The sequence below is a fragment of the Camelus dromedarius genome, chromosome 16, assembly GCF_036321535.1.
Source record: "Camelus dromedarius isolate mCamDro1 chromosome 16, mCamDro1.pat, whole genome shotgun sequence".
NCBI lineage: Eukaryota > Metazoa > Chordata > Mammalia > Artiodactyla > Camelidae > Camelus > Camelus dromedarius.
In genome coordinates this window covers 34,040,673-34,060,215 of record NC_087451.1, presented here as the reverse complement: position 1 = coordinate 34,060,215, position 19,543 = coordinate 34,040,673, and the positions used below count along the sequence as shown (strand labels likewise).

General features: G+C 53.7%; 1 protein-coding gene across 11 annotated transcripts in view; it reads right to left on the bottom strand.

Moving 5' to 3' along the window:
• SLC39A11 (solute carrier family 39 member 11) overlaps nucleotides 1-19,543 on the bottom strand; it is a 351,831-nt gene that overhangs the window by 5,338 nt on the left and 326,950 nt on the right. The gene's annotated exons all lie outside the window — the stretch shown is intronic.

Here is a 19,543-nt window from a genome sequence, read left to right as displayed (position 1 = left end):
GGTTAGGGCGTGTGTGCAGGCGGGGAACACAAGGAGAGGGAGGGGTGACGCGGACCCCCTCCCCCTTCAACCCTTCACACTGTCCTTGGTTCCTGGGCACACACCAAGTTTCTGGCACTACAGCACAGCAGAGAACGGCGGCTGGGTGCTATGATAACCTGAGCTCTGCCACGAGGCTGCACAACTTGGCACTAGTCATTGAACTGCGACACCTCAGATCCTCGTATGTAACACGGGAGGGGTTACATGGGATAAAAACACCAACCGCGAAGGGCCGCTGTGACCCAGAGATCAGCTGAATGCCTATAACGTCTCAGCACAGAGGATGCAGTCTGCAGAACTCTGGTTCCCATTCCCTCACGGCACGGAGGTGGATGTGTCACATTGTCGAGAAGCAGCTTCAGAAAAGGGACAAGGAAGTCCTGATGCAGACTCTGACAGATCTGGGCCTGGGCTTGGCTTCCCTGTGGACTCTCCACGTGGGCCTGGCACCGGACGGCACCTCTCGGGGCCCCTGTGGAGCTCATGTGACCCTCTTCCTCCTGCCTCGGCAGGACACTGAGGGGCTGCGCTGTGTGAATCGGTCAGTTGGTGGGAGCCAAGCCTTGAGAGCCTGCTTTGCCCACAGACCAGGTATTGGAGTGCAGGGGAGGGAGAAAGAGAATGAGGCAGGGACCAAGGCAACAAGTGACCCCCCCTGGGAGGCCCCCAGGCATGCACATAAATTAAGAACCCTCGTTCTGCATGCAGGAAGCTACTGTGACAACTGTCCACATGCAGAGGAAGGAAAGGCACGATGTGGCGGGACAGAATCAGTCTGAATGCAGTGGGAAGGCGGTTTTAGAGTATCTCCCTGGACCAGATCTACCTTGGCTGGACAGGTCCATGGGGTAGCTGCCCCCCCACCCCCACCACGGAGGGCCCATCTGATCACCAAAGATCTCAAGGGCCTGAGATGTGGGTCCCACTTGGCAAGCAAGGTCGGAATGTGGCCCAAGGGAGATGTGGATGGTTTGGACAGAAAAGGGCAACTCCACTGTCACTTGGCTTTCCGGTCAATTCGCTCACGTCCATCCACCTTTCTACCCATAAGAACCCACCCATCAGCTCTGGACAGCGGCAAGGGAGCGCTGCAACCTGCAGCCGGCTCCACCCTGTCCTCCCTGCCCGCTCACCCGCCCCAAGGGCCTCACACTTCCACGAAGCCAGCTCTGGCCACGGCCTCCTGTTCTGTCCTCCAGCAAGAAGACCTGCGATAATCCCCAGTGGTTAATACTTCATCTTCATTTTGTTTGAGGGCTTGAATCTCAGCCTGCGTTTGCTTTTCTTCCCCCAGCTCACACACGTATGCATGCTTCATATGCAACTCACAGCTCTGGACATTTGGGGGAGGGAGCATCCAATTGGGACCTGCCTGGGTCAAGAAGACGCTTAGGAAGAGACTGATGCTGCTAGCATCTTAGACTTACTTGTGGCTTGCGTGTGGTTCATTTAATTCACTCACATCCCGTCCCTTCTTGACAACTTTACAGTGTCTCCCCTCAACATCCACCCATCAGCTCATCAAAGTGATGGCATCTGAAAAATTATTATTAGGTTTTTGATAAAGGAACTGTTCTGGTGGCTTAGGGCCGACAGTCATTGAGAATATCTCCCCAACTCCAGGCACAAGTGTTCATGAAATGAAGTGGGCAAACAAGAAGACACCGTGGCATGCCCACACAGGGCCCCTGGTTGTGTCGCTCAGTGTGTGCTGACCTGTCCCCGTGAGGTGACTGGCACCCCTGCCTAGGCTACCTAAGGCAGCTCTCTCCTTTGACTTCTTAGTGAGGGAGGAGTTCAGACCTGCTCTGACCTCGTCCCAGGAGCCAGAGGGCAGCCAACAGGGCCAGAAAGTAAATATTTGAGCCTTTGAGGGCCATTGGGTCTCTGTTGCAACTACTCAACTCTGTCATTGCAGTGGGAGAGCAGCCAACATGTAAACAAATGGGCATGGCTGAGTTCCAATAAAACTTTATTTACAAAAACAGATGGTGGGCCGGATTAGGCCCATGGGCTCTAGTTATACTCGTGCCCCAGTGCCTCAGTGGCACAGAAAGATCTTGACAAGATGGAACCACAACCTTGGGCCTCAAGCATTCCACTCCTCCTGAGGTCCTCGCCCCCCATGCATACAGTAGTTGAAGTTTAAGCTTCTTGTGTTCAACTCCTGGGCCCCTGGTGTGTTGGCTGTGCAATCTCCCATTTCCCCTGCTGTAAAATTCAAAGAAGAGTACAACCTCCCTGCCCCCTTCACAGGGGTACCGGGATGATGACCCGGGACGGGCCCACTAAACCCCTTAGCACCCAGGGGCTGGCGTGCGGTGAGGACCTGATCAATGTCTGTTGTGGGCTGGGGGTGAGTGTTACCACGGAGGTTTTGGTGTGAGCGGACGATGGAGCTGATGTAGGACCATCAGTATCAACAAGATGACAGACTCAGCTTCAGGAAGCAGAAGCTTTCTGGGGAGTGATGTAAATTAAGTTGATTGATTCACTGATTGATAGATTGATTATAATGGAGGTACTGGGGATTGAACCCAGGACTTTGTGCATGCTAAGCACGTGCTCTACCACTGAGCATAACCCTCCCCACTAAGGCTTCTTCTAGAGGCTTCTGTTATCACCTCTCTAGCCCAAGCTGACCCTGAGCTCTTATTCCAGGAGTAGGAGGGGAGCATTTGAAATATATCTCTGTTGACGAAGTGAACCTTAAGGGCAAATTCTTGCCAATATTTCCAATATTTCATCAGCCTCTGCCCTGCCTTCTTGGACCGACCCTCACAGCAGGGTCCTTTCCCTCCAAACCTTTTAACTATCCCCTCACTGTTCCTAAATGGTTGACCAAATGTGACCAGTTCCCTGACTTTTTGCTAAAATCCAAGGTTTCTTTCAATGAGGGAGGTCAACGTGCCTGGCCAGGTCTTATGTCCCCTGTCTGACGTGGAAACAGCACTTTGTGGCTGGCTTGCTGACCGCTGCCATCACCTGTGCCTCGTGTTCACAGGCAGGCACACGACTCACCCCAGACCTAACCTCGGAGCTGGCCGCCCATCGTCCCCAGCGTGTCACAGGTGGGGCTCCCACGTTCAAAGTCCTCACCATGACTCGGGGCTGACTGCAGCCTTCCAACCAGGCGGGCAGTGGAAGCCTCCTCCACATCCTGTCCAGGAGCCACCATCCTGATAAGCAGTACAGAAACCCTATTCTTCTGTCCCTGGCAAGACGCGCTCCCTCGGCCCTGCCCCGGCTCTGGCGCGGGGCGGCCAGCCCAACCAGGTGCCGCACCCTCGGGATCCTGCCAGCCTTTCTCAGCAGGGCGCCACCTCACTGGGCTGTCATGGAGTCCCTCCTGCGTCCCTCTGGGCTCCCTCAGCCCACGGCGAGGGCTGGACCACAGCTTCTCTGCCCTTCCCACCTTCATACGTGTCCTTTCTCAACTCAGCTCTCCCATCACACACACTGGCCCACTGCGTTCCCTTGGCCACTGCGTGCGGTGCATCTCAGCCCAAGGGAAGGGCTCAGACCCCTCCATGCTCTCTATTCTGCTTTGCACTTGCATCAGCTCGAGAATGTGAATTAAACCCTTGTGAGGTTGGGGGGGTGGGTTCTGAAGGATTGTCATGATGTCACGCCCTGGGTCTGCAGGTTTTAGGGGCGTGCAGACGACATTGAGAACCACTGGCCTAAGAAGTCATCAAAGGGGATGAGGATGGGGACTTTGCCCGCCTCCAACTCAGGAGCCCCGTGCTCTGCTGGTCAGACAGTGAACAAAGGAGCACCCTGGGGGCGGCCCCCGCTGGGAGGACACCAGCGGCCACTTGCGAACGCATCAGGTGGAACGCTGGAGGGCATCCTGGGAAACAGAGCAGAAACATCAAAGCGGAGGGTCACTGGGGACACAGGACATATCAACAAAAGCAATAGGGGGTGATGGCCACCGTGCGTCCAGGTGAGAAGGAGCAGAAGGGAGGCCCGGGCTCAGGCTGGCAGGGCTGGTCTCTAGGAGGTGCGAGCTCAGAGCTGACTTAGGAGCAGTGAGGGCCTAGACGGCTGGCAGGGACGGGACGCCATAAAAGAGGGCAGCGTGCAGTCTGCCGGGGTGCTGGGGCGGGGAGGGGCTCCAGCCGTGCCCACTGCCTCCTGCAGCCCTACTGTGCTCTCCCCGTCGCCTCCACACTGATGGACACTCTGCTGGCATCCCTGGGTCATGGGGTTTGCTGGCCTGTCCCCTCCATACTTTCCATTTGGGAAGGGAAAGTCCGAATGAGAGGCTTCCTTTCCAGGACGGGCTATGAAGATTCCAAGCAGGATTCAAAAGCAAGAGGAAAAACCCAAACCCTGGCTGTTTGGAAGATTCCAGGCTGCTGTCTTCTGTGCTTTGGTCTTCCTGGCAGAGGAGCAGAGACGCCATGGCCAGTCTGGACCTTGGCAGGTCAGCGGCAGGGAGAGGCAAGTGGGAATGAAGGGCTCTTTGCAAAAGAGCGTCCCTGCCCTTTGGTGACAAGCCAGGCCCCACGGTGACCTGTCGCTGGGCCTGACTAAGAGTAACGAGGGAGGGGAGCCTGTGAGAGGGCCAGGAAAGGCCAACCATGGGAGAGCAGGGACAGGGAGGGGAGTAGTGTGGGGGGAGATGAGGGGAGGGAGGAGGGAGGGTTAAGGGCAGGGGGTGGTCAGGGGCAGTGACGGCTCCTGGGGGCTAGGCTGCACCTTCCCATTTCCTGCCTCTTCCTCCTTCTCCGCCCCAGAGTTAAAAGTCAGAGAACACTCACTGGGCTTCACAGGCCCTTGTTCAACGCCTTCATTGTTAGTAGAAGAACAAAAGTGAGGAGAAGTTCAGTGTCTTTGCAGGCAGCGTGACTTGCAGTGGGTGAACAGACAGACCTGGGTGGGACCCCCCAGGTGCGCCCCAACAAAGCTGGCCTTCAGTTTGTAAATCGAGCATCAAATCCTCAGGGTTCAGGGTTCTTCTGCTGATGGGGAACGGTCGCTGGGAAGCACTGGGCACAGCTCAGAGTGCAGGGTGGTCGCTCCTTAAAGGGTGGCTACTGTTGAAACTGCCCTAAGTTCCTGAATGAGGCAACACTGAGACGGACACTCAGGGCCCGTGTTCCCCACAGCCGGGTGACCCTTCCAACCTCACACGAGTTTCTCCTCCAACTCACACTAACCAGCCTTCCAGATTCTGTGATACTCACCCCCCCCAACCCCAGTCAGAACCAAGGCTAAAAATAGCAGCTGATGGCCAGTGGGGACACTCTTTTCAGGAGTGACTTCAGGGTCCACCACTAAGCCCTGGCCACATGTGAGAGCTTCAGCGGCACACGAAGGTGCTGGGAAGAGCCCCCATCTTCCAGGAGTTTACAATCTATCAGAGGACGAAGAGACCCGCGTACAAATAACCACAGGACCGCACAGAACTTGCCGAAGCTCATAAGAGAAGCGCAGAGCCTCTGGGGAGAAATGATTCTGGCAGAGAAAGGTGATCCGGGAACACTTCATGGAGAAGGTGACACTTAAGATGGACTTTGAAGGATGGGGAGCCTTTGAATAGCCAGAGAGAGCTGGGGAGATGCTTTTCCTACAGGAAGAAGGGATGATGTAGGCAACAGTGTGAGATGGTAGAGCAGGGCGGGCGGTCAGGTCTGCCTTTCCCGCCCTTTCCCCAGTTTAAAGCCAAGGCACAAATGAAAACAGAAAACGCTTTGGAGTCGAAGCCCTCCCTCCCGGCGTCATCTTCTAAGAACCTTTCCGGTGCATAGCTGAGTCTGCCGGCTTTTCTGGGACAAGTGCTAAATGCTCCAGCTCCACTCCAGGGGTCTTCCCAAGGCCAAGATGGGGTTCCACCCCAGGGGTCGCCACCCATCTTTGGAGGCTGACCCCCGGAGGGGGTCCCCTTGAAATCTATCCCTTAGCATCTCCACTCAGACCTTTCACTTAAAGAAAGTCTCAGGCCTTGAGCTTGGGGAAGGATTTGCCGCGAGCGGCGATCGCAGCAGCAGCACAAAGCGTGTGCCCCGAGCAGCACAGACCCCGTTCCAACAACCTGCGACCGAAACCGGCTTGTCTTTCATGAAACCACGTCCGTCGGAGGGAGCCCAAGGTCCTCCGGCTAGAATAAAAATGACGGTAATCATCTCTGCTGGTTAAGGAGGGTTACTGAGTGTCAGGTGTGGCTGTAAGCATTTTACACGTAGCAACACGCTTTGTCCTCACCACCACCTCACACGTGCCTTCCATCACAGTTGTCCCCACTTTACAGATGGGGAAACTGACACGCGAGGAGGTTAAGGGACTTGTCCTCAGGTGACCCAGCTGGGAAGAGACGGCGGGGACTCTTAACCACTACTCTATATGCCTCAGTTTCCCGGGGCTCACAGAGACCCATCAAAGCATCGTGGACAGAGATGGTTCCCTGGGCTCAAATCCCCAGGAGAGGAGCAGGTGCTGCCTTTTGCCTGCTTGCCCAGTGAGCCAAGGCTCTGGCCCGCTCTGGTAGACTAGGAGAGCAGGCCAGATAGGGGAAGATTTTAACCAGCAACCTCCAGGTTAACGGAGTCTGAACATCTCATTCATTCTCTGGCATCTCTGAGCCAGAGAAACATCTGATCTCATGCACCTTATTTGAGAGTCTCTAGGCTCAGTGGAGTTGTCTTCCAGGGAGCTTAGCTGTAGCAAGACAGATTCCTAGGGTTCAAGGTGGAAACAGCACGTGAGAACCACTAGACCCTCGCTCCCTCATTCTGACGGCAGTAGCTTTGGAACCTCAGTGTTGTGCAATTCTGGGGGTGCACTGTGTTCTCTGTGAATGGCACCCCCTGGAGTTGTGCAGTGGGACACTCCTGCTTGAACCCCAACCACAGATCATTGCTCCGTGTAGGGGTGAGTTCTGGGGTCAGAGGTGAGGCGGCCTGGGGAGGTGGTGGAGAGAGCCATGGGTTTCTCTGAAAGCTGGTAAGCGAGCATCCTTGCTCACTCCTTCTATCCAGGCTACGTTCTCCGGCCGGCCGGGGGGTTATGAAAGGAGAGCAGCCCATCGCTGACAAGCCCCGCTTCACCCCGGGGTTCAGACCCTCCCATGTGTGACGAGCTTGTGTGTTCTTGTGTGGCAGGCCCTTACATACTGTTTTGATTGTTATCACCCCGCCTTGAAAGGCCGGATTGTTCGGGCTCGGCGATGACATCACCAGCTTCCCACTCGGGCTGCTTGTCGAGGTATTTGGTGAGCCTCCAGGTGGGAAGGGGCTGGGTGCTCCCCGCAGGGCTGCCCAGCCCTCCCTGCTCAGAGGCGCTGGCTTAGCACGCAAGGGACCCTCCCCAACCCCTTCCTTCTGTTCCGGGAGGCTGACAGCCACGGGCCGGGAAGACGAGATGGCCCGTCCGTTCCCTGAAAGCGGGCCTCCCTCCCCAACGTGGGCAGGCAGGAGCCCCAGGAGCTCAAGCCACAAGGCAGGGTGGTGTCTGAGGGTGACACGGCCACCCCTGCACACCACTCCTTGCCTGGATGTCGAGAAGCCTACGACAACATAGCTACAAGACCTCCAAATCCCCGAGGGGCGCCCCGGGGACCTTTACCTGCTGAGTCTCCTAGTAAGGCCATCTGCCCAAGCTAGGTATGAGGCTGCCTTCAAGTGCCTGGGGGTATGTACCCAAGGGCGATAAGCTTCCATCCTCATTAAAAGACGTGTACTAGGAGGTTCACAGCGGCTTGACGGCCGCAAACTGGAAATTAAGCAAATGCCCATCCAAGGCACAATGAATAAATACATCGCGTTCTGTTCCCACTGTGGAATTCCGCGCACGGCAATGGGAACGCACGATCTGCAGTGACATGCCGCACCGCGAGGCGTCTCAGAGACAAGACTTCAGTGAAAGAAGCTAGACACAAAATAGTAAACGTCACATGAGTCTGTTTACATCAAGTCCCCAAATGGGGCAAAACTAAGCTGTGCCCTCCTATCTATTAATCGATACAAGGTGCCTATAGCCAAGAGCAACAATTTACCGGTTAAATCTCCATATATTTGGAATTCTAAAAACAACGCATTTGCGCAGAATCTAGGGACTCTTTAAAGGTAGGAATTGAGGTCCTGGGTTGGGGGCAGACTTTGGGGAAAAGAAGAACTTCCCCTGGCCTTTCCCTAAGGAATGTTTTATTGCCGCAGAGAAGAGCACACACGTGTTCTGCCTGATGAATGTTCAGAAACTCGACAAGTTTCATGAAACCCACACCCAGGAGAAGAAACAGAACATTACCAACACCCCAAGAGCCCCTAATCCTGGCTTCCTGCTCATCGCTGACGGCCCTGGCCCCACTTCTAAGAGCACAGCTCAGCTGTGTCTGCTTTTGGGCTTCACATCAATAGCTCAGGCGGCAAGGTAAGACCCCAGGAAAGGACCACCTGGGGGGCTGGATGACGGGGGCTTTGCCTTCTCACCTCCCATGAACTTGGCACGTGGGTTGTTGGTAGTTTCCTTAGGTCATAGGCGCGGACCTCTGTCCAGGCAGACCTCGTTTTAATTCGCTCTGCAGATACTGCATTTTTTTTTTCACAAAATGAAGGTTTGCAGCGTTGACCAAGTCTATCAGCACCATCTTTCCAGCAGCATTTGCTCACTTCGTGTCTCTGTATCACATTTTGGCGATTCTCGCAAAGTTTCAACCTTTCTCACTGTTCCTGTGCGTGCCGCGGTGATCCGTGATCAGCGATCTTTCATGTTACTGCCGTAATTACTGTTTTCTATTTTTAAATTAAGGTCTGTACCTTCTCATTTTTTTTAGACATTGTGCTATTTATTGCACACCGAGTAGACTGCAGTACAGTGCAAACATCACTTTGATATGCACTGGGAACCCCCAAATTTGTGTGACTGGCTTCCCTGCAGGGGGGTGGTGTCTCCAAGGTGGGTGTGCATAGGGGATTTTCTCAGGACACCCACGTTCGTCCTCCAAACATCCCCTTTCACTCCACTTTCTTATTGACAGTCAGTCCCTCTGCAGGATCCACATTTTAGGGGAGGGACTGAGACAAAAACATGTCGTTCTCCAGCAGGCAAAATACCTTTGCAAACCACTACAATGTTTTCCAGCATTTTGGCACTTCCTTCTAAAGAGCTTTAAGTGCCTTTAGAAACATTTATTCTTTCTTTCACTTAGAGGTGTAAGTTCATTTTCCATTCTGTAGATGCAGTAACCAGAGCCTACGCAGGGTAAGCGATAAGCCGGGGAACACGGCGTGGGTCCCTGCAGGAGGGAGCGTGCTGGGTTCCCAGCCCTTTCCCACAGCTCATCAATCAGGGAGAAAAAGGGAAAGAGGCCGGTGCGCCGGGCGGGAGCCCCCACCGCCTCCTTCCTGGCTGACAGTGACAGCCTCCTAACCGGCCTCCTCGCTTCTCCCCTTGTCCCTACGGTCTATCCTCTGTACACCTGTGACGTCTTTCTCTGCTGAGAACACTGAGCCCGAGCCCGAGCCCTTCCTGCGGCCTGCCGTGACCTCCGCGTGCCCGCCCTCCGGCCTCCCTCTGACCTCTTCTTCTCTTTCACCTCCCCTGGCTCCTCCTCCTCCAGCCACCTGTTCTCCATGCTCTTCCTCAAACAAGCTTGGCTGCTCCCACCTTAGTGCATGACTACTGGAACATTCCTTCTCAGATCTTTGCGGCTCGCGTCTTCACCTTGTTTCAGACTAAGTCACTGGACTTCTCCCAGGCTGGGTCAGAAAAGACATCGTGGCTTCCGTCTGTCTCTCTTGACTGTGAGCTCTGGGGGGAAGCCAGATGCCGTGGGGTGAGGACCCTCAAGATGCCCACGTGACAAGGAGCTGAGGCCTCCTGCCAACGGCTGTGAAAGTGGATCCTCCAGCCCCGGTCCAGCCTTCAGATGACCGCAGCCCTGGCTGACTTCCTGACTGCAATCTCAAGAGAGACCCTGAGCAAGGAACACTCAGCAAAGCCGATCTCTGATTCCTGACCCACAAAAACTGTGAAATAATGTTTACTGGGTTAAGCCACCAAACTTTGAGCTGTTTTGTTATACAGTGACAGATAACTAAGATCACCTCCTTCTCTATGAAATCCACCCTCATCCCCTTGTCACCACCGCCGCACTCCCCTTCCCAACTCAGTCTATCTTCCTTCTTTGTCTTCTGACAGCAATTCTTACCCTCTAACCTACCATATAATGTACTCATTCTTTGTGCTGATGGTTCATTTGTTATCCCACATCTGACCTGGCATCAAAACAAGCTAGGAATCTTTGTTCCCCTATGGGTCCCAAGCACCTAGAAGAGAGCCAGGTGCACACAGCGATGAAACAGACGTGCGGACCAGTACAGCCCTCGCGTAGCTCCGAGGCTCAGGTCTCGTCTGCTCCCAGCTGCAGGTGATCCACCAGCAGCCAGCAGGTCCCAACTTCCTGGGCCGTGGAGTGGTAGTCAGGAGGGTAAACTGGGAGACCTGCAAGCTCCTTTCCAGACCCTAAGCTTTGTGATCCCTGCACAACGAGTGCATTGTGGGCTGTGCGGACTCCCGTGGACTGCAGGGACAGCCCCACCCCCACCCCGCCTGGGCCAGAGCTCATTTTCCTGTCTGTGCACATCTGGAGAGCCAGAACACAAAACCGTCACACTGTGCACATCTGGACAGCATAAACCAATCACGCCAAGAGGAAACTCCAAAAAGGCTGCTCAGTGAAAACTGCAGCGCAGGCCAAACGAGAGGGGCTGAAAGGCTCCTTTCTTTTCCAGCCGCAAAACAATCTTCTGGGCACGATCTTAGAAGCTGAATGGCTCGGCAGCTGAATAACATACGCTCTCAACAGCCTTCGACGACAGTCACTGTCACATTGCCCGCTCTGCCTGGCTCCTGGCCAACGAGGAACTTCAAGAACAGGGATTTTTTTTTTTTTTCTTTTTTCTTTTCCCCTACTCCCTTGTTTAGACTGAACTATACCTTCCCTTCTCCTTGGGGGCATGTGGACCAAGTTCAAAGCTGAACACCACCTGCTCCTCCTCCTTCAGGGAGAGTAACTGAACCGCACGCCTAATGCAAACTGAACAAGGAGCTTTGAGATCAGGTGGGAGATCGCTCGCCGTTTGCACGCAGTTACAATGCGCTGGTCCCTCCGTGGCTGGGAAGAGAGAGCTGCCCATTAATAGGCAGGCAGTCTGACAACCAGCCTGGGCTTCCAGAACAAAGAGAAATGATATTCCTTTGCAAATGGAAGGAGTCTCAGGGGCGTGAGCTCTCTGCTAGCTCTTCAGCCGGCAAAGACTAGCAGTGCAGTTCCCTGGGAAGAGCGGGCAGGGAAACCAGGGGATCTACACACTTGCACCTTCTCAGCCGATGATGTTAACGGCTGGATGGCCAGGACACTTGGAGCCCAGGGAGACTCAGGCTGCACCAGGGAGACTTTGGGTCAGTCCTCTGCCAACAACAGGGGATGACTGCAGAAGCGAACGAAGGTGGCTGAAGACCTTGGGGTTGGGGCATCTGGTCATCCTTCAGTATCGTTCTTTAGGCTTCTCTTAAAGGTACAGGGAAAGACGCAGGTGCGAGACAAAGGAAGTTACAGCCCTGAAGCTCAGTCCTGAACCCCTGCCCTCAAACAGCAGCCCCTCCCCAAGACTCAGAACATCTACATCAGTGAGGTAACTTTCTACTCTGAAGCCTGAACAGCACTGAAGGCACACGGCCCAGAGCCCACAGCCCCCTGCCTCTGAGTGCAGACTGGACCTGAAGAAAACCAGGCGAGATGCTGGAAAGAAATCTGATGAAAAAGAAATCTTTTTCCTTCCTTGTGCTGTATATTTTGAGGTTTGCTTTCCAGCTAGCTTTGCTACTGGGAAATATGACTCGATTCTCTTGGCTTCTCAATACTGTAATGATTAGCTGGGAGGTTCTATGCTCGCTGCTTTGCACATGCTACTAATGACACCAAGAAGGTGGGCAGAGTAGTCACCCCAGTCAGGGCCACTTCCTTTAGAAACGTCTGGTGGTGACACCGAGCATAGAGGGAACACCATTAGGACTTACCCAGCCCCTACACTTGCACCAGAGCCAATGCCAAGGACCATGCATGCACCACTTTGTTTGACTCTGGCAATTCCCCTAGGAAGGAAATGCCATCAACCCATTTTGTAGATGAAGAAACTGAGGCTGAGAGAGGGTCAAATATCTCTCCCAAGTTCATCAGCCCGTAGGTTGCACAGCTGAAGTTCCAGTTCAGGTCTGCGGATTCCAGAGCTCAAAGGCCTGTTCACCCGTGTGTGCAGTGCAGCCCACCACACTCCGCACATGGTGCAGAATGAGGGTGGATCTTCCTGAAATCTGGTTTGTGAGGAGTAACTTGTGATGATGGGCAATATTTCAAATCATGAAACCATCTATTACCAATTTTCCACTGCAAGGGCAGGACCTAGCACCAACACTGCAAAAGATCCCTATTTGTTTAAAATTATTAATGCTGTTTAATAACCTTTAAAAGAAAAAGAGGTTCCCAGGGTGCTGACAGATGTCTGATGTCCTTTCCTCTCTGGACCAAGTCAGCAACAGCAAAGAATTCCTTGGCTATTATACACAGATTTTAATTGGCTCCAGCGGATGCCCCGGGGGGAGGGGGGCAATCCCGAGGTGCCCGGAATCCCCAGCCTGCCCCATGGTAGGAGGCGAATTAAACACTGTCGTGTTATCCTCCCTCTGAGGGGTGATGGAGCAGTGGAGGAGGAGGGAGGACAAGTTCAAACTGAAGGGAGAGCGTAGCCACAGGCTCCAAATGGGCACAAAAGGAGAAAGAAGAGAGGAAGGAGCCGTGTCCACCACGTGACCAAGAAAGCAGAGTCACGTCCACCGCTGTGTGGTCCCACCTGAAGAGCCCCTCAGAGACAGGTGGGGTTCAAGTCAGAGCTGGGATTTCAGAAGAACCGTCCTGGGTGAGTGCGAGTTTGTGGAGCTGGCCTCCTCGCCCACTGCGTCCTCCTGGAAACAGCCATTTCTCTGGGCTCTTCAAAAAACGTCACTGTCACCCAAGACAGACCAGGCAGGGACTGCTTTCCATTAAAGGAGGTTGTCGACTGAAAAAAAAAAAATGTACACCCTAAAAGTTGAGAGTTACGTTTCATCCCGCGGACTTTCTGAGGACTGGAGCTGGGAGACCTCTCGGATGGCTCAGAGGGACTGACCCAAAGAGGCAGGGGAGGAGCCAGGATATACTGGAGTTTTGCCACAAAGACCAGGTAGTTGGAACATCAAAAAGTTACTGTTAAAGAAAACCAGACATCTCAAGTTAAGGAACTTAGTGCTCTTCTATGTATGGGAAGGTGCAAAATCCTAGGTTCACTGAAATCATTTCTTTGATCTGCACCTAAGGTACCCAGGGCCAGTATCCCCTTCTTTCTCACCCTAAGTTCCCTTTGGGGCACGGTTTGGGTGGCAGCAGAGGCCGGGCTGCCTGCTCGTCTCCATCCCGAGTGCCCTCCGCTCACCGTCGGGGGCGGCGGTAGCGGCTGATGACTTGATGGCCGCAGCATCCTTTGTTTACGGATACGGTCGGCGATATTTTTCATTCACGAGGTCAAGAAGATAAGACAACGAGGTGCGTTACCCAAACAAACAAAATAACCACAAACAAGCGAGTCTATAAAGGACACTGGGGACAATTTGAAAAAGTGCATGGGGTCAGTGTCTTGGGTAATCTTATTCTGTCAAAGTTACCTTTCTAGGGTGGGGTAGTCCTCTTGTGCTTGTGTGGGAGAATGTCTTTATTCTTTCCTTTTTTTTCCTCTCAAAGTTAAATAGGTGGCTTTACTTCAAGACTTCTCAAATAATTTAATACACAAACTGAATGCTTCAGCAAAGATTCAGAGTCCCAACAGTGTGCCAGGTACTCTGTATTTTTTTTTTTTTTTTTACTTTTTATTTTGAAATAATTTGAGACTTACAGAAAAGTTGCAAAAGTAATACAAAGGCCCCACTCTATACCCTTGCACGGTGGGCTCTCCTACAGGACGCACGGCGTCAGTGGAGACATGTGGTTTGGGGAAAATAAAGCCAGAAGCTCAGCTCAGTTTCCGAAGAGTCTCCGGCCGTCCTCCCGGGAGAGTCTGCAGAGCGCAGAGCCAGCACCACAGCGGGTGAGGCAGCGAAGGAGGGAAGGACGTCACAGAAGGTCTTCCCTCTGCCACCAAAGACATGGTCGTGGCCACATCGCCGCCTCCAAGCCCAGCAGGGCCCACGCACTCTCCTTTTCACTGGAATCCCTAGCTCAAGCCAGCGCCTTCTCCCTTGATGCATCTCAGAAGGAGTCAGATTCATCCACTGACACCCCATAAACAGAAGAGGAGCGTCCAAGTTTCAATGGCATTTTGGAAATAAAGACATTTATACCTTTTTGGAACTCCCAGCAAATTTTCCTATAAAACTGTGTTATAAGTGGCAGGTTGGGTGCTCACAAAAGCCCATTTAACTCCGATGTGAGTAGTTTATAAGGATCTAAGTACCTGGCGGGTTACGTAAAGCTTGTGGGGGAGTTCAGGAACTGAATCACCATTTATAACCTGTGTGTGTGTGTGTGTGTGTGTGTGTGTGTTTTCCTATGGGAAAACACCTTCCCTCTGAACTGTGGGAAGGAAACAAGAGGGCACTAATTAGATGAGTATGAGACGGAAAGGTAGATGCTGGAGGAATGGTCCATGTGCCTTGAAACTCCGAGGAGGGCGTTCCCGCGTCACTGGTGTGACAATAATGAAACGATTTAGGGATTCATCAGTCCACGACTAATGGGGCTGCACTGAGGGTGCCACCAAGAACAGAGCATGACAACACAGACGGGGCGAGAACCTCCGGGGAACCCTGCTCTGCAGGGGAAGGGCAGGAGCTACTGGAACGTAAGAAAGACGGCCACGCCAGACCTCAGGGTTCTTGAAGATTTCTCGAGGGAAGCTGGCCAGGTGCAAAGATGAAGACCACATCAAATGACAGCCAACCTGTGCAGGGCCCTGTGGCAGGGAGCGGCTGCAGCAGGAGCTGATCGTGACTGGCAGCGGGTGAGCAGGGAGACTGTGACCTGATGCGAGACCACCTTGGAGGACACAGTTAGGATTTTTTTTTAATGGTAGTGAAAGTCACATAGCATAAAATTTACCATGTCAACCATTTTGAAATGGGCAGTCCGGTGGCATTTAGTACATTCACAGTATCGTGCAAACATCCCTGCTGTCTAGTTCCAGAACACTTCCATCACCCCAGAAGGAACCCAGTACCCATCAGGCAACATTTTCCACCCCCTCCCCGCCAGCCTCTGGCAACCACTAATCTGCTTTCGGTCTCTGCGGGTTTGCCGGCCCTGGAGAGCCTGTAAATGGAATCGTGCACTAAGTGGCCTTTCATGTGTGGTTTCTTCCCCGTAGCACATTTTTAAGGTTCATCCGTATTGTATCGTGTCTAAGTACTCCATCCCTTTCTTATAGCTGAGTAAATATTTTCATATACTTCGTTCACGCCCTCATCCACGGATGGACACGCAGATGGTTTCCACCTTTCGCTATTGTGAAGAGGTGCTACAGGTTGGTGTCTGAACACCTGCTTCTGCTATTCTGGGCATCTAACAGGAGTGGAATTGCTGAGCCACATGTTAAGGATCTGGTGCGTGTCTGAGGAGCAGCTGGAGGCTTTTAAGTAGGGGCCCCATGATTAGAGCTGTGGTTTTAAAGCTGGCGTGGGGAGAGGCTCGGAGGGTGGCTGGAGGGGCCAGTGGTGGATGTTAGCTCAGGGAGAGAGATCAGACGAGGGTGGCGCTGGGTGGGGGAGAAGTGACAGATTCCATCTTCCTCGTTCTGCTGTCCCCTCCTGCTCTTCCCATCACAGCTGTGGACGTCCAGCCACAAGTGAGGAAGAGCCATTTTCCCCTGAAACTCCCAGTGACTGGATAGGAGAGTCTACTGCAGGCCAGACAGGTGTGTCCAGGTGACTTTGAACTTCTCCCCAGCTGGACTCTGAGAAACTCACTGACCCCCTCCCCCCATCCCCCCCCAAAAGCTTTAAATGCTCTTTTTTTTCCCTAAAGCTAACAGCCCCCATTATGTCTGGGGGGGACCTTCATGTCCAGACCACTGCCTGTAACCTGACCACGCAGCTCAACGCCGCACCTCCAGTCAAGAGGCCGTTCCCTCCCTAAAGGAAGCTGTTTATTCAAATGGCGCCTCGGCTATCTTCTTATCAGCCCTACTATTTACGTAACTGCTTGACTTATGAGTCAATCTCCAGCACAGGGTAAAAGTTCACCTCTGAGTAAGTTAAGGCCTATATACCACTACCGTGAGGCACCCGATTCTTTAAGACAAAAACAAAATGTCAGCGGCGTGAAACAAAATGAAAATGGTCCGCTGGCACCTAGGCCCTCTGCAGGGGACCAGCTCCATGGGAAGAAGTCTTGCCCGGGGTCTTTACGAGCTATTTCTACCCCTGTTCTCGATTTGAGGGCAGCCCAGGAAGGTGTGGGCACTGGGCACTCAGACTGAAAAATACACCAGGTGACTTTGCTCCCTGCAGAATCTTTCGGGCGCCTCCGACAGCCTACGTCCCCACAAGCGACTGGCGGCAGAAGACCCGCTTGGACCTTCCCGAGTGGCCAGTTCTCAATCGGTCCTGGTTGGAAGGAAGGGAGGATGGGCAGCTGGATGGAAAGAACAGGCACTCCCGTGGGAGAAGGATGCCCAAAGCCATAGCTGCTTTGGGCTTGCTGCTGCATTCCCTGGGGGCTGATCCGGATGACAGCGCAGACAGGACTGGGTCGGCAGGGGATTTCACACCCAGCACTTGGCCCATGAAAGCTCCCACTGAGAGGCAAAGGGTTGACCTGGTACAAAATGCCTTTTAGGCAAACACACAGCCAGGACGCCGAAGTACAGTCGAAAGCCAGATGTGATAGTGGAGGCTGGGTCCCGCGGGGAGCCCGAGTCTCAGCGAGTCCGCTCTTTCCATCTCCCTGGAGGAGACCGAGCCCCAGGGTTCTTCTCGGGGGTCTGGCAGCGTGGGGCTCTCGCCAGGCTCAAAGCAGGAGATCGCCTTGCCTTTTCTGTGTTGTACATCTGACCACTGCTGGCAGAGGGGCCCTTTAAGTCCTAGGGTAGTGACATCCAAGAGCTTAGAAGATTTCCCAATCAAACTTTTGAGGGTAAATATTTGCAGTGACTCACAAGAGAAGTTTTCTGCTCTCGCTCTGGCCCCCAAGGAGGCATGGGGTTAATTCTTGTTAACAGCTTGGGATTATCCACAGGCTGCGTCTAAAAGTGGATTTTTCTGGCTCCTTGAACAGCTCATGAGTCAGACATAGGGTTCGTTGACCTACTCGCGCTCCTGGGAAGCATCTGGGCTCAAGGCGCCAGAGGTCAGCGGAACGTTTACGGCCCCCACATCCTGGTGAAATCAATGATGCAGGTGTCCGGCTTGTGGGCTGGAGGCTATGCCCAGGCTCGTGGGACAGGCAGACAATTTACGAGCGAAGTAACACATCATAAAAGTAAGCAGGAAATGCTAAGAAGCCAACAAGCCAGGACAGAGGACCTCTCTCTCTGACCAGGGGAGCCGCCGGGGCCGCCACGCTGGGTTGGGGCAGGCCCGCATAGCCAGCCCTGACCACGATGGCCAAGGATAACTCCTGGGACTCCCCCCCAGACCCCACAAAGCTAGGTAAGCCTGGGTTTCCACAGCCTGGGTCCCCTGTAGCTTGAGTCTGTCAGCATGTCTGCAGCACGTGGGTTGTCCCAGGCCACCAGCAACTTTGGGGACACATTAAATAGCTCACAGGTGATACGGCTGTCACCCTGTTGCCTCTGATTCCAGCTGACCCAATTCAGGATGGGCCACGCAAGGGACTGAAACGGTGCAGAGCAGGAAAATGATCCATGAAACTCTGCCAAACAGGTACCCACTGAGCCGACAGAGATGTACGAAGCACGTCAGACCTTGGAGATGGGATGGGGAACTTCAGGACAGGACCTAACTTAGAGGCGGTTAGGGATGGACTCTTCAAAGAGATGAAATTGAACCTGAGATCTGAAGAATGGGAGGAGGGGGAGGAGCAGCTTGGAGAGTGAGCATCGGGGCAGGGCGGGGTCGGGCGGGGGGAGAGTTCAGTGCCGAGGAAAGAGGTTGAATAAAGGCCCAAAGGTGAGCAAGGTCTTCGTGTGTTCAAGACATTTATAGAAGTCCTGTGTGGCCGGACTCCTCTGAAGGACGGGGAGAGTGAACGTGAACTTTATTCCAAATGCAACGAGCCCCAAGATAATTCATCTCAGGAACGTGGCACGATTTAGTTTCCATAATGGGTTTGAACCAGGCCGCTCGTGCTTTTTGCGTGGGCTCCGTTGCAACACAGATGCAAGATGCTCAGCGAGGATCAGGGCATGGTTTGAGAACACGGGCAAGTTTCTGCTTCCAAAGCAGCCAGATTTTCAACCTCTGCATCAGATCTCTCCATGCTGGACTCCTGGTCACCCACCCCTGCAGGCCCTACTCTTGCCACCAGGACCAACCCTGACTGAACACACAAGACACTTAGGGGTTTCCAGTCCGATAACGTGAGAGCCAACATCCCCTCTTTGCTGTTCTCCAAACAGGGCATCTGTCCTTCTCTGAAACTTGAATGAGTCCCTGCAACTCAGCTCTGTAGTTGGCAAGCTTCCTGCCTGCTGCTGAGTTTTGCCAGGATTGGAGCCTAATAATCTTACTTGCTCTTTGTCGCCTGTCCCTGCTCCAAGAGCCCAAGTCCTTTCTGAACCATCGTCTGATGTCTAGAGTCCTGCTGGGTGGCGACAAAATCTCCCAGAGCCGACTGCAGTCCGCCTGCACCTTCAAATGATGCTCAAACCTGCATCCCGCCACCGTCACGCTCCACCTGCCCCCAGGACCCCACATGACACGTTACTCTTCGCGGGTTCTCGCTGGTAAAGACAGCTGTCCCCGCTCCTGCCTGGGGCCCTTCCCCGCAGACCCGGGATCGGCCTGGCTGGTGGAGCTTCCTCTCAGCGTCTGCACCTGGGTGCTTCCATCCAGGGAGGAGGCTGAGTCCCAGGGCCACGCCTCCGCCCATCTCTTCTCCAGCTGCTGCTGTGAATGCCCGGCTGTGGCCCAAGATAGAACCACCCAGGGTGCCCACCTGAGATACCAGTCTTGGTGTGCCCCACAGGCAGGAATTAGGGATGCCTTCCAGTTTATAAGTGGGGGTTACAAGCAGACTGCCAACCACCAGCTTTCCCTTCTGAATAGGCTTAAATTGCAGTAAAGAAGGTTTAAATTTGAGTGTCATCAAATCAGGGACATAATGGGACCTCTACAGGTCACTCAGGCCATCCCTCTGCCGCTTGCAATGAAAGTTGGAGAGTGTTGGTGCTACCGGGCAAAGCATTCATCGCATCGCTTTGTGGCCAGACAAGCAAATTGCTAAAAGAGTAAACACACTCTCGGGGCTGAGGGCGGGATAAGTCAGGAGTATGGGGTTAATATATACACA